Genomic DNA, 14,727 nt, shown 5'->3' on the forward strand with positions numbered 1-14,727 from the left:
GGTGGAGAAGTGCTGAGAAATATATGTGTGGTTAGCGCGTATACTGAGAGTCTGTATACCAGCTGGGAATACATAACATAAGAGATGTACTGCTGTGCAATGCAGTGCACAATGGCAGCATGTGTTGGGTGCATTTGTGTTTGTGGGAGCTACAGTACATGAATGGTGAAGTGTTGTGCAGCACCCCCGACACCTACTATGCCCGCCGAGCAGACCGCCCGGTCGGCAAGGCGGGGGTGGTGTGGCTATGATTATCCGCTCCACTTTGAAGTTTCAACTTCTCGCTCACCCCCCTATACCCAACGTGGACTACTTGGTGGCCCGTTCGCTCAATCTTCACGTACCTCTGACCGTCGTTCTCATGTACCGCCCCCCCACCCCAAGCCATGCCTTTATTTGTTGCGGCTTTTCAGGATCTTTTGGCCACTCTGGTGGTCAACAACTCTTCGGTCATCCTGCTTGGCGATTTTAACTTCTGGCCAGGTGACCCCAGGGAAGACGCGGCTTCCAAAGACTTTTCTGCTACCCTCCAGAGCCTGAACCTAACATCCCACATTTTGGCTCCCACCCATGCCCAGGGCCATATCCTGGACCAACTCTGGTCACTACGCTGCGACGTCTCACCTCCTTCTATACTCCCTTGCATCTGGTCCGACCACGCCATGATTTCATTTCGTATTCACTCGGCTTCCGCCGATAAGCTGCCTCCACCCAAAAATATTCTGGCGCGCAGTTGGCATCAAACTGACCTTAATTCTCTCTCGCTTTCCCTGGCTTCTTCAGCTCCGGATCTTATTGACCTTTCTCTGGATTTGCAGACAGATGCCATTAGTATCTGGCTCTCCTCTTCCTGTGATCAGGTCGCCCCGTTTAAGAAGGTCAAATCTGTTCGCCCTTATGATGCGCACAAATGGTTCACCAACGAGCTCAAAGATCTCAAACTTGATCTTAGGAGGTCGGAGTGTCATTGGAAATGGAACTATTTCCCTACTCTTCGCGCTAAATACAAACTTCTTCTAAACGACTATAAAAGAGCGATCCTTGCGGCCAAAACCAAATATTTTACAGAGAGAGTTGCCCTATCTGCTAACAAATCCCGAGAAATTTTCTCCCTGGTTCACAGCCTAGCTACCTCCGACCGCACCAGTACCAGTACTGTTCCTTCTCAGACCCTCTGTTCTTCACTCAATGACTACTTCATTGATAAAATCACCAACATCAAGGCCAACATCCCTACGGTACTCCAACCTGGCCTCTCATGCTCCCTCCCCCCGCCTCCCTCCTCTCTAGATCATTTCCCCCCTATCTCTACGGACCGGTTCCTTAACCTGCTTACAAAAGTCAAGTCCGGATCTCCGGCGGTCTGTGCTCCTGCACGGATCCTCAAAACTCTCTTCACTAGCTGTTCTGCCCCCCCTCTTGCCCTTCTTATTGCCTCCTTAGCCCTAGGCTCTGTTCCTTCATCTTTTAAATCCGCTATCGTTCTCCCTATTCTTAAAAAACCTGGTTTGGATCCCTCTCTCCCTTCTAATTTTAGGCCTATCTCTCTTCTCCCTTATTTGGGTAAGATCCTTGAAAGCCATGTTACCTCTTGCCTGTCCAACTACATTGAGGAGCACCACCTCTTGGCTTCCCATCAGGCGGGCTTTCGCCCAGGCCATTCCACGGAGTCAGTGGTCATCGCGGTCCTGGACGAACTCAAAGGGAAAGCTGACATCAATCTCCCTCAGGCCCTGGTCCTCCTCGATCTGTCCGCTGCGTTTGACACGGTCGATCATTCCATTCTTCTCGACCGTGTCAGCGCAGCGGGCATCCGGGGCGCTGCCTTTTCTTGGCTTTCGTCCTTTCTCCAGGGCAGGTCCCAAGCGGTTCAATTCTCGGGCTTCTCCGCTCCCCCACGTCCGGTCACCTGTGGGGTCCCCCAAGGCTCCTCCCTCTCCCCTCTTCTCTTTAATCTCTATATCCATCCCCTCATCGCCTCTCTTCTCGAGCTGGGGGTCTCTGTGTATAACTACGCTGATGACCTCCAGCTCGTCTTTGATCTTTCTTCCCCTTCTGTCTCTCTTCCTAAGTTCTGTTCCACCTTAGTTTTCATATCTGAATGGATGAGCATCAATCATTTGAAGCTCAATCCGGACAAGACGGAGCTTGTCCTCACGGGTGGTCCCTCTAACCCCTGGTCCCCGGCTCATTGGCCCCCTTCTTTTGGTTCCCCTCCCTCACCGGTTTCTTCTGTTCGGACCTTGGGCATCAAGGTCAGCCACGACCTTACTATGCATGCCAAAGTCAGCTCAGTTGTATCCTCCTGCTTTCTCTCTCCCCGCCTCATTCGGAAAATCTCTCGTTATTTTTCTACGGATGCCCTCAAAACCATAGTCATGGCCCTTATCACCTCTCGCCTTGACTATGGGAATGGCTTGTACGTGGGCATACCCGCCTACGAAACCCGCCGTCTTCAGGCCATTCAAAACCAGGCTGCCCGCCTCATTCTTCACCTTCCCAAATCTTCCCACATTACTCCTGCACTCAAGTTCCTCCATTGGCTTCCTGTCCACTTCTGATCTTTTTTTAAATTAGCTTGCATGGCCTTTCGCGCTCACACCCACTCTGCTCCCCTCTTTATCGGATCTCTCATCTCTCCTCACGTCCCTAGTCGCACTTTCCGCTCCTCCTCCCTCTCCCTTCTCCATATTCCCCGCTTTCCCAAATCCAGAACGGGAGGCACCCGATTCTCGGTTTTGGCCCCCCGGTTCTGGAACAGCCTTCCTCGGTCCATCCGCTCCATCCCAAAGCTCTTAAAACTTTTCTGTTCTCCCAGGCCTTCCCTTGTTAGTTTTCCCGAGTCCCCTCTGTGAGTCTGGTCTAACCCTCAGCGCCAGGAAGCCGCTTGGCCACAGTGCGCTTAATCAAGTCCTTTTTTCATTTCATTTCATTTCAGTGTGTGTGCTAGCAGTGTGTGTTTACAAATAGCACACCCTGGTACAATACAGACGAGCTACAATAGTGAAAAGTGGGCACAGACTGAATGTGTGTGTTGAATGTATGGTTTGTCTATAATGGCGCAGTGAATGGAGGCAACAGTGCTTGGAAATACATGCAATGTTTATATGCAAACTGAATGCAAATATGCCTGCAAAGGTACATTTCATGGAGCACCTTAGGGTCCATTTTGTGAAGCCCTGATCTGCCTGGTGAAGCCAGTAGATGAATCCCCCAGCCAGATTTTTGTATTGCTGAATTCCTGTGAGCTGGGTGGGGGACACACTGGAGGACAGGAGGAAGAGATTCCCCCTCTACACTACAAAAGTTTCCTCTTTGATTCAGTGAAAGATCACGAGAAAGGGGCCTGGACACATCTCATGAAGGAGATGGGGCTGATAAGGGAATCATAAAGATTAGGGTTGGAAGCCCAAGATTAACTTTTTGATGCGCATATCGCTGTGTTTGACATGGAGGTGTGTACTCTGGTCACTCCTATGATCTGTGTTGTGGGTCTATCAACTAAAGAGTTGTAAGGTTGCCTGTTGCACCAGGAACAAGGGGGGAGAAGTTACGGAAAGTAGTACACTTTAAAAGAAGCCCATCCCAACATAACACTTCAAAGACTCAGACCTTAAATCAAATTTGGTGTCTGGAAACGGACAATAAGAGCCACCAATCCTTGGCCATCTGCCAAGCATTGATTTATTGTTACTAGTTTTTGCACTTTGAATTATGAGTTGTCTCCTTCATCTACATTTCCATACATGCCAAAAATGTCCATACTACAACGAGAGAGACTTTAGAAAATAAATCAAGGGACTTCATTTTCTCGATTGAAGTATAGTGAAGCACAAGCCATTTTAGACGGGAGACTGCTACAATAAAAACATTTTTGGCTAAAAGAAAATTGTGAGTCTCCCTCTACCCACTGCACAGGGTATTGCATTCTCAGCCCTACTTTCTAGAATTAATGAGGCCTTAATAAAAAGTTTCTCAATAAAACAGTATCTCCTAAAATAGAAAATCGTTTTGGTGCTTTATACACACCTCACTTGAATGTACAAATGTGTAAATATTCTGCATGGGTGCTAGTACTCTGAAAAGTACATTGAACACATATAGCATGGTGTCCCAGATTTAAAGAATAATTAAATCAGAATTTTTGGTACATATTCTTATCCAGTGGTGTGGCACCTGCACCTTCTAAGCTGTCTGGGCACCTGAGAATCATGATACATTACAAGGGCCCTCATATTTCCCGGGCATCAGGAGGCACAGAATAAAGACTGCATCTGTGAGCTGGGATACTCTCTCACCTGGGCCTATTTCCTAAACAGTCCCCGGGATCCAGGCTTCTGCTCCTTCTCTCTTCAACTCCAAAATGTCAATAGACTGCCTGAGGGTTTGCCTGAGGGTTTGCAGCTGCCATTTAAGGCGACTCTGCATCTAGTACACTTCAGGCTTTCATTCTCTTTTCTTTTACCTTTCAATCATGGCTGTTCCTCCCTTGGTGTCTTACTAACTCACTGCCCCAATTCATTATATTTCCTGTCATGTGGTGTTTGACTTAATCTCCCTTTCCTGTTCTTTTAATATTTAAATGCCTCAGTCTGCTTGGAGGCTGTGTCCCAATAAAGCTGTCTTCCTTTATATGTTCCTCCAACTTGTCGATCCTGGCTCCTCGCTCCAGAAGAATTCCCCAGTAGTCTTCACCCAGCAAATTGTTTTTTTCAACTTTGGCTTCCCCCTACTGAGGGTGTGGCAGCTTCTCGAGTGCACTTGCCTATCACATATTCCAGTGTGTGAAGACATTTTCCACTGTGAGGAAACAAGCTATCTTGGTATATAATGTATATGACATGTCTGTAATGATGCTTGAGAAACATTTTGTCTCACAAACCATTATTGCACATGAAAGGCATATGTTTTTCACAAGGGTGCAAAGTGGACAGGAAAACATTGTCACTTATGTGGCTTCTTTGTAGACCTTAGCACATACCTGTGATTTTGGGCAACTCATGGATTCTTTGGTCAGAGATTAAATTGTCAGATGAACCAATAAAATAAAGGTAAAAGAAAAACGTCTCACACGAAATCCTTATTTAAAAGAGGCCATGGCTGTTGTAGAATTCATGAACAATACTAGCATGTGGGTGAGTGAGATGAGGGAGCAAAAATGTAAAGATACTCATGAGGTAGAAGGTATTGCCCATGTCATCTACACTACTATAATAAAGGAAGAACTTTCCGCCTTTGAGGCGGGTAAACTCGGGAACCACAGCGCCAATCCACACACCCGATACACAGTTGGAACCGTCAGGGTGTGTAGATGCTTATAGGTTATATAAATAAATAAACGTTATTTAAAAAATTTACAGTAAAAAAAAAGTAGTCCCTCCGAAGTAGCTCCAGCCGCGACGTGCGTGCTTACGTCAGGAGCACGGGGAGGAGCGGCGTCCAGGAGCGCGACGAGGAGCAGCAGACATGGCGCGGGGGAGGAGCGGTGACGTGAGGAGCAGCGGACAGGCCAGCGGCGGTGCGAGCAGCGGACAGGCTGGAGGAGCAGCGGCTCAGGTAAGGGAGTGGCGGACATGGCACGGGGGAGGAGAGGAGACGTGAGGAGCAGCGGTCAGGCCAGCGGCGGTGCGAGCAGCGGACAGGCGGGATGAGCGGCGGCTGAGGTAAGGGGACACATGTCGGGGCAGGCGGAGGTCGGGGCAGGCGGGGGTCGGGGCAGGCGGGGGACGGGCCAGGCGGGGGCCCGGGCTGCTGGACAATGTCGGGGCGGGTGGGGGTCGGGGAAGCCTGTTGCTCCCGGACAAGGTCGGGACGGGCTGCTAGTAAAAAATATGTTTACTGGAATGGCGATCCTAAGAACTATGTGTATAAAATAAGGCTGTGGGAAACTTTCCCGTACCCGAAGGGTAGAGAGGATTCTATGTCGGAGTATGACCTCCCATGTCAAAATATTAATCTACAAAAAATACTCCAATGGACCAGCATGTGGTCAGTAGAACAGATGTCTAGCTGTTAAAAAAGGGGAAGTATCTAGTGTAAGGATACACCTAACTCAACCTGAACGGGGGGAAGGAAAACACCTTTTGTTTAATTACCCTCACACAGCTTATTGGTATCATGCTTCATCATCGGGTCACCCCGACGCCTAACCACAGTTTTGGGAGCTCTTGTAATACGTTAAGACCAGGGGGGTTAAAGATTAAAAAACCTCTGGTAGACCTCTGGTTTCTTTTTATTCTTGGGTCTGTCAGGGTTGTTAAAAAATCTTTAAAAATGGGTCAATGGGAGTATTATGGTCCTATGACCCTAGTGCCAACATGTTTCAGTCCTGGGTTGGCCGTATAGGTCCTGGACTTTCTTCAGGGCAAATGTGACCCCCCCGGGAGAAGCTGGAATGGGAGTCCCTATCCTGTCAGTAGAGTGAGGGCAGAGTAGCTGCTCCTCATGTGTTTGTAACAGATTTGTTATCCGTTATGTGTGATCCTCCATCCTCACTGGGGAGAAAATATGCTATTATCTTGGAAATGAGTGGGTTGATATAAAGCGCAAACAAAAGAGGGGGGCAGTGAGGTTCCGTGACAATTGTAAGTGATGTTTTCGACTCGCACGAATATGGTCGAGTCTGGTATCTATGAACCGCAAATGACGAGTTTGGTAAGTGTGCGCAGTTTCGCTGTGCTAACTTAAACCGTTCGTTTGTTATGTGGGTTTTTCATCTGTACCCACGGGTTCCATCTTAGATACGGCATCCATTTTGTCTCTTGCCCTCAAGTAGCCAGCGAACGGACGCTGTCCGCTTCGCGACCCTGGGACTCCCAAGATATTTGCGGAAGACACATGTTCTTTGTAAGTGTCTTTATGACGAGGGGGATGATACTGTAAGGCAGATGGCCCCGCTCGAGGCTCATCTCGCCGTGCCGGTTTATTGTCTCAGCCGTGCATCTCATTAGGCACGTCCCTTTTGATGCCTGTATCTCGTGTTTCCCGATACCTCCCCTTTTACACCCTTTTCGATCTCCCCACTGTCTCCGTCTTCCTCTGCACCTGTCTTTGTTCCTATTTCGATCTGTTTTACTGCCGATTGGAATGCGCTAATGTTGGGAAGATGGGTTTTTACAGTTGGGAACCGCCAAATGTTTCCGCACTTATGTTCCGGACCTTATGTGTATCAAAGTGACCAAAGCGACCCCTCTGGGGGATAATTGTGGGAACCGGGTCGTAAACCTTTGTGTGCCATGTTGTCCTATGGGTAAAAACTGTATAAAAGGAGCGATCCACAGAACCAATTTGAAGCAGTCTCCCCAAGTTGCACGTGTTGTACTTGTCGTGACTTCTGTGTTCCCTGCAGTAAATAAACCTTGAATCTTTGACGCCGAAGGAAGTGTCCCGTGTCTCTGTCATTCGTACGCCGGAGCAGGTTACCCACGAAGGTTTCAGGTGTTGTGCCCTGGCACCGCTGGGTCTTAAAGAACCCAGTCCTTCAGTTGGCGCCCAACGTGGGGCTGCATCAGTGGTACCGGTCCAAGCCCGACGATCGTGAGGAACTTCGTGTGAAATCTCCGAGGGAAGGTGCACTCCGCTTCATCGATCCTGTTGTCGAAACAAGTGGCCCGAAGACTTTTCCCGCGAAGATTCCCGCCTCCTGACGGCTGCGACGGACTGCTGCCCTGACTGTAGACCTGTTTTGGCGCCTGGCGTAGACCTTGGTATAGCGAGACGATTGACGGGCCTTCCTGGAGACGCCATCGATCTTTGAGTTAAGTATTTGTGGGTCGCTCCCAGAGTTCTTGGTTGTTGACACTTTAAGCGAGTGTTTTTGTTGTTGACGCTGTGTGAGTGTTTTTGTCGGTGACACTTTGCTAGCGTACTTTGTTGTGTTATTTGACGACTGCAGCCGCCAAAAACCGAGGGTTTTTGTTCTTTGCTGGGACTTGGTAAATCCCGTAACCCTTGAAGTTTGTGAAACTCGGCTAGTGTGCAAGATGCCTGGTCGTAGTACTTTGTTTAGTTGTTTCAGACCTTGTGGTGTGGATTCCCGACTGGAGGACTCGTGTCCGATACCTCCGGTTGGAACTCCGACTTATGAACTGTACAGTAAACATGGGCTAGGCCCGATTACTTTTAATGACTACTGGATCAAATACACGAAGAAGGACGGTGACCTTCGCTGGCCACCACATGGTAGCTTTGAGGCCCCGATCTTAGATAATCTATAAAGAAAGCAGAGCAATTTCAGCATGATAAGGAGGTTAAGGAAAAGGAAGTGTTTGACAGATTACAGCGTATGACTATAGATAAGTGCTATCCTGCTTTGCCTACGGAGTCGGAAAAGAAGGAAGAGTCAGTTGAGGATCCTTTAATGTCCTATCTTATGAAATCGCCACCTCCGTATGTACAGGGTACCACAGCCCCTGTGATTCCCCCTGTACCTGTTCCTGCACCTATTCTTCCTTTGCCTGTTCCTCAACCTGCACCCGTTCTTCCGACTGTTCCTGCTCCTTTGGCTGTTGCTATTCCTACTGCTCCTCCGCTTCCACATACTCCTGCTCACGCTACTGCTCCTGCTTTGTTAACCCCTGCTGTTGTTTCTGTCTCTACCCCTTCACTTGTTAGTCCTGTGTCCTATACTTCTCCCTCTACTCGTAGTCGTAATTCTCCTCTTGCGGCTAGTTTCTTTCATTCGCTCGGACCTGTTCTTGGGTCCGCTGGTTCCGATGGTCCTCAGAGACGTAGTCAGCTTCCTGGTTATAGGGAACGTGCTTCGCTATATAATATGGCGATGGGTTGGATGACGCACCCCCTTAGAAATCCACCACGTATTGTACTCGACACATTTTGTCAGTTCAATATACCAACCCAGAGATTTGTGTTCGAGGAAATGTGTAAGGTCCTTCGTGATCAGATATCGGCCGATGCACCTGACGAGGTGCTGACCGCTTTGTCCGATCTACAGCTCCAGTTCTCGGCTGGACTGATAGTGGATACCAATGTTCGACGTGCTGTTGAACGATTGTTATCTTTTCGTCCCACTCCTATACCTCAAGCCTTGTTTGTTGAGGATATTGAAAGACAGCCAGATGAGTCTGGCCAATTTCCTATGCGCGAAGTTCCACCAGTGTGGATGCCAGGTGATGCTACTGCTATTCCTATTGTTCCGCCGCATTTCCAGAGGGTATGGATACATCTCCCATGGAAACGCTCAGAAGTGTTGCAGGTGAAGCAATCTTTGCCTGACCCTCGCAAAAATCCTGCAGGGTATTACAAAGAGTTATCGCAGCTTGTAGATGCTACGATAATGAATCTTGCCGATATTGACATGTTGTTTGGCAATGTTGTACCGCAACCGGTATGGGCTAAGATTCGTCAGGAAAATCACGCAAACGACTTAGGTGGTGATTGGGCGGCCATTATAGCGGCAGATGGGTTGCAAGTTGGTGGTGCTAAGCCTGAACAGTTGATTGCTGCTCTCCCTCAAAGAATAATAACGTTAATGAAGACTCTTATGCCAGCTATGAGGGTAAATTGGGACAAATTGTCAGCTTGTAAGCAGAAAAAGGACGAGAGTGTCTCCGACTTCTTTACGAGGTTTGAGGAGGCATTCATCGACCATAGTGGTCAGGATATGAGCACTGAGGGTGGTCAGAGGTTGTTTGTGGATAAATTTGTTTCGAACTTATTGCCCGATTTGAGCAATAAATTAAAGAATTCGGAAAGTGCATGGGCCGTTTCTACTTCAGCTCAGATATTGGCTACGGCACAATATTATGAGAATAGGGAGAAAGAAGAAAACGACCGTGCTGATAAAAAGACGAAAGAGCTTAAAACTAAAGTGTTGCTTCAGCAAGCGTATCCTCCACGTTCGAATCAGAATAATTCGCAACAAAATAGATCGCAGCCACAATCGAACCGACCACAATCTCGTAATGACTCCTCTTCCCAAAGATCCTCGTTAGGGTACAATCAATGTGCCTATTGTAGACAGGAGGGTCATATCAAATTCAATTGTCCTGTTTTAAATGAACGTAATAGTGGTAACTCATCTAGAGGAGGTCGTGGTGGTTCGCAGCAGGCACCACGCGGTAGAGGTCGTGGAGCTCAGAATGATCGCTCAGATAACTCATCAAATTCCGATAATTGTTTTGATCAACGTGGATCGTCGCAAGGACGATCTGCGCAGTACAATGTAGACGATTATTACGTCGATCAGGGAACTGACGACAGTAATTACTAGGACAGCCATAGACAAGGAGAGGGAGTGGTATCAGTTCCGGTTGATCAGAGAGGGCCTTACGTCGCAGTTGCTACATCGGGCGTCGTTGAGCCTTTTCTGTTGGACACTGGTGCAGCGAAAAGTTCCATTAAGCATTCGAAACTCCCTGGCGCACCTTTGTATGGCTTAACAAATGTTTCCGTTGGATTCTCTGGCGCCCCGGTTAGCAATCCAGTTTCGCGCCCTTTGCCCCTTACAATTGGGCCTCGTGAGCTAGAAGCTCCGTTGATTTTAACCACGGGTTGCGGTGAAAATCTTTTGGGCCTGGATTTGCTTAAACGTTTGTACGCAACTTTGTATTGTTCTCCTGCGGGTGTAAAGCTTACGTTGGGAGAGAGGGTTGTCTCTCCCATGTACTTGTCTCTCGATAAGCTTCCACCGGAATTGAGTTCTCTTCCTGCGTCTTTGTGGGCAACAGGTCCAAATGATGTGGGCCTACTTGATATCTCACCTTATGTTGTTCAGTTGAAATCCAATGTGCGGTTGCCACGTATTCCCCAATATCGTATCTCCCTTGATGGTGAACGAGCATTGTTAGCGATCATCTATGATTTGATCGAGAAAGATGTTATTGAAGAAACTCGGGGAAACGTGTGCAACAGCCCTGTACTACCCATTCTAAAACGTACTGATCCTTCGAAACCGCCTGTTTATCGTTTTGTTATCGATTTATGGGAGGTGAATAAAATTGTGGTTCCTCAGTTCCCCGCTGTGCCTGACATCACGGCATTACTGACTCTGATTCCAGCTTCTGCATCGTGGTTTTCGGTGATTGACTTGAAGAATGCGTTCTTCAGCATCCCGATTGCAGAAGAGAGCAGAGACCTTTTCGGTTTCTCTCTTGGTGGACGCAGCTTCCGGTTCAAACGCGCTCCTCAGGGCTACTGTGAAAGTCCATCGATTTACAGCCAAGCCTTGAAGGGTCAACTGGATGCGTTTAGGTTGCCGGCTGGTGCGGCTTTAATCCAATACGTCGATGACCTATTGGTAGCTGCAGATACTCAGGACATTTGCAAAATTGCTACGGTGTCGCTGCTGCAACATCTCTGCGAGTTAAATCACAAGGTGTCACCTTCTAAACTCCAATATTGTTGTCAAGAAGTAACCTATCTAGGTCACTTATTGTCAAAGGAGGGAAGGCGGTTGACCCCAGAGAGAATTGCAGCGATTGCGCGAATGGCTGTGCCAACAACCCAAAGAGATGTGCGTGCCTTTTTAGGTATTACGTCGTACTGCAGGCAATGGATTCCTAATTTTTCATTGCTAGCGAAACCATTAGTGGCTCTTACGTGCAAGGATGTTTCGACTCCTTTACCATGGACGGAAGAATGTCAGAAAAGTTTTTCTGAATTACGTGATTCATTATGTTCGGCTCCTGTGTTAGGTACTCCTGACTATAGCAAGCCGTTTACATTATATGTTCACGAGAGAGAAGGTTGTGCGTTGAGTGTCTTAACGCAACCTTTTGGTGGTAAGCAACGTCCATGTGCATATTTTTCCTCGACCTTGGACCCGGTAGCTAGAGCATTGCCGAGTTGTTTGAGAGCAACAGCGGCAGCCGCGGTCTCCATCCGACAATCAGCAGGATTGGTCATGGATAATATGCTTACGGTAATGGTTCCGCATGCAGTCGATACTCTTTTGAATCGTACGAAAACTCAGCACTTGACGAGTGCGAGCTTGTCTGGTTACGAGTTGACGCTGTTGGCAAGCCACATTCAAATAAAAAGTTGTAATGTTCTGAACCCGGCAACTTTGTTACCAATTAGCTCAGAGTCAGATGAAATGACAGAACACGACTGTTATTTGAGGACAGAGGAGGAAACGAAAGGTCGAGTGGACCTTAAAAACACCCCATTGGAAGAACCAGATGGTACACTGTATGTGGATGGTTCATGTTTCAAGTTGCCGAATGGTGATGTGACTACTGCTTATGCTGTTGTAACGTTGAATACTGTTGTTGAGACTGCGAGATTAAATCAGAATTCTGCCCAAGCTGCAGAGCTGATTGCTCTTACTAGAGCGTGTGTGTTAGCGAAAGGGAAACGTGTGAATGTGTTTACCGACAGCCAATATGCATTTGGCGTCGCCCATAGTTTTGGACGTTTGTGGAGAGAGAGAGGTTTTCTAACATCGCATGGTACGAAGATTCAGCATGGCCAGCTTGTGAATGATCTTTTGGATGCACTTACGTTGCCTAAGCAAGTGGCGATTGTTAAATGTAGTGCGCATCGTAAGGTGACGGATGATGTGGGTCGTGGTAATGCGTTTGCGGATGAGACTGCTAAGGAGACTGCCTGGAACCTTAGCACTCGAATGTATGTGACGAGTTCGGTTAGGTGGCCTACAGAGTCGAGCATGTGTGAAGACACTATTGAGAGTGTGAAGGCAATTCAGAATGAGGCCATCGAGACTGAAAAGACGAAGTGGAAAGAAAGTACGGGAAAGTTGGATGCGAATGGTTGTTGGATTGATTTGTCGGATCAAAAAAGATGGATGTTACCGGATGCGTATGTGCTGGCCGTTGTGACAATGGCGCATGGGTTAGCACATATTAGCGCGAAAGGTATTTGCAAGTTGCTGTCCCCTGTGTGGAAGAATGATGGTATTACGAAATGTGCTGAACGCTTGGTTAAGAACTGTATGGTGTGTATGATGTACAATCCTGGCAAGGGAACCCCAACTCCTCCTGGCAGTTTTGCTCCCCCTTCATGTCCCTTTGAGGTGATTCAATTGGACTTCATCCATATGGAGCGATGCAATAACCTGAAATACGTTTTAGTTGTGGTTTGCGCATTCTCCCGATGGATCGAGGCCTATCCTCTCAAAGACAATACTGCTTTGTCTACTGCGAAAATCCTACTGAAGGAATACTTTCCTCGGTACGGAATGCCTAGAATTGTGTGGTCAGATAATGGAAGTGAGTTTGTGGGGAGTGTGATGAAGAGTGTATGCAAGGGCCTTGGAATTAATCAGAAATTCCATAGTGCCAACCATCCCCAGTCAGCTGGTTTGGTTGAAGGGTATAACGGCACCCTTAAACTAAAACTAGCAAAGTTTCAGGCTACGACTGGTCTTTCGTGGCCTGACGCTTTACCCTTAGCCTTACTGTCAACTAGGGCGACTGTACACTCCCGAGTAGGGCTTAGCCCCTACGAAATAGTGTTCGGTCGTCCTGCGAATGTTTGGGGGGTTCCTAGGCCGGGTATTTTTTGTGATCTTGAGTATCCAATGTTGATCGATTATCTTCATGACTTGACTGCTAAACTGAGGTTAATTCACCAACAGGTTCACGAAGCATTGCCGACGCAGACGGAGGGTCCAGGCCACCAGCTCCAGCCCGGAGATTGGGTGGTGACGCGGAACTTTTCGCGCAAGAACAACTTGGACCCGAGGTTTACTGGACCCTACCAGGTCCTCCTTGCCACGAGAACTGCAGTTCGTCTTGAGGGGCGGAAGAATTGGGTGCACGCCACCCATACCAAAAAAGTCCCTATCCCGTTGCCAGCAGACTCGTGGGTGAGGAAAGGCATTGCATCAACTGAAACCGAAGGATTGCCGGCGTTTGTACCTTTCAGCGACGCACAACCTGTCGGAGAATCCTCAGTGCAGCAGAGAGACACTGTTGAACAATTGTCAGCAAAAGACTCAAGACCAAAACATTCAGCTGATCAACAGGACGCTGTCCCTTCAACGGATTCTTTGTTTGACGAACAGACACGTCCTGGGAAAACCCGATACTTTTTGCGATCCAGCACTAAAGACTAATAAAAGATCCTGTTCTGTCCCTTGATAATTGCATTATCCCGTTTTCCACGATCAGTTTGAACATTCGTACCATTGTAATTATTTTGTACATATTCATTGAGCTTCGTTCCTTATACTTTTTGCTTCCACAGCTGAGAGACATTGTTTTTGCATATACACTTGTGAAATAAAGGCCGTAGGGCCGCGCGCGTACTTCCTTCTGGTTAGTAGGTCTTGACTCTAGGTTAAAGACCGTCGGTTCCTGGGAACTCCTAGGGATTGACTATTGCTACACGGAACGAAGTGCGTCAAGAAACGTTGCGGACGGTCATAGGGAATGGCATTCTCGAAGCTGAAGAACTTGGAAGGAGCTCAGGCTCATAGATTCAAGCTGCAGCAACTCAGTCGTACCAAATGTTTTATATTCCAAATAGTCGTATTGTTTTTGACTGCTTCTGCATTATTGGCGGGTGGGGTGTATTACACGATGTTTTACTTCTTACCTACTGCTACACCTACTCCTACCCCTGACCCTAAACTTACCTCCACTGCTTCTCCTCATTCTTTTCATATCTTACCTGAACACGAGCAGGCTAGACGTGCAAAATTCCGCAACAATTCCTTTATTCAGCTCCTCCATCAGCATCAGTTAGTGGTTAACACTACTAATTGTTGGGTGTGTGGGTTGATGCCACATACTACGGATAAGG

The sequence above is a fragment of the Lissotriton vulgaris genome, chromosome 3_1, assembly GCF_964263255.1.
Source record: "Lissotriton vulgaris chromosome 3_1, aLisVul1.2, whole genome shotgun sequence".
NCBI classification, from domain to species: Eukaryota; Metazoa; Chordata; class Amphibia; order Caudata; family Salamandridae; genus Lissotriton; species Lissotriton vulgaris.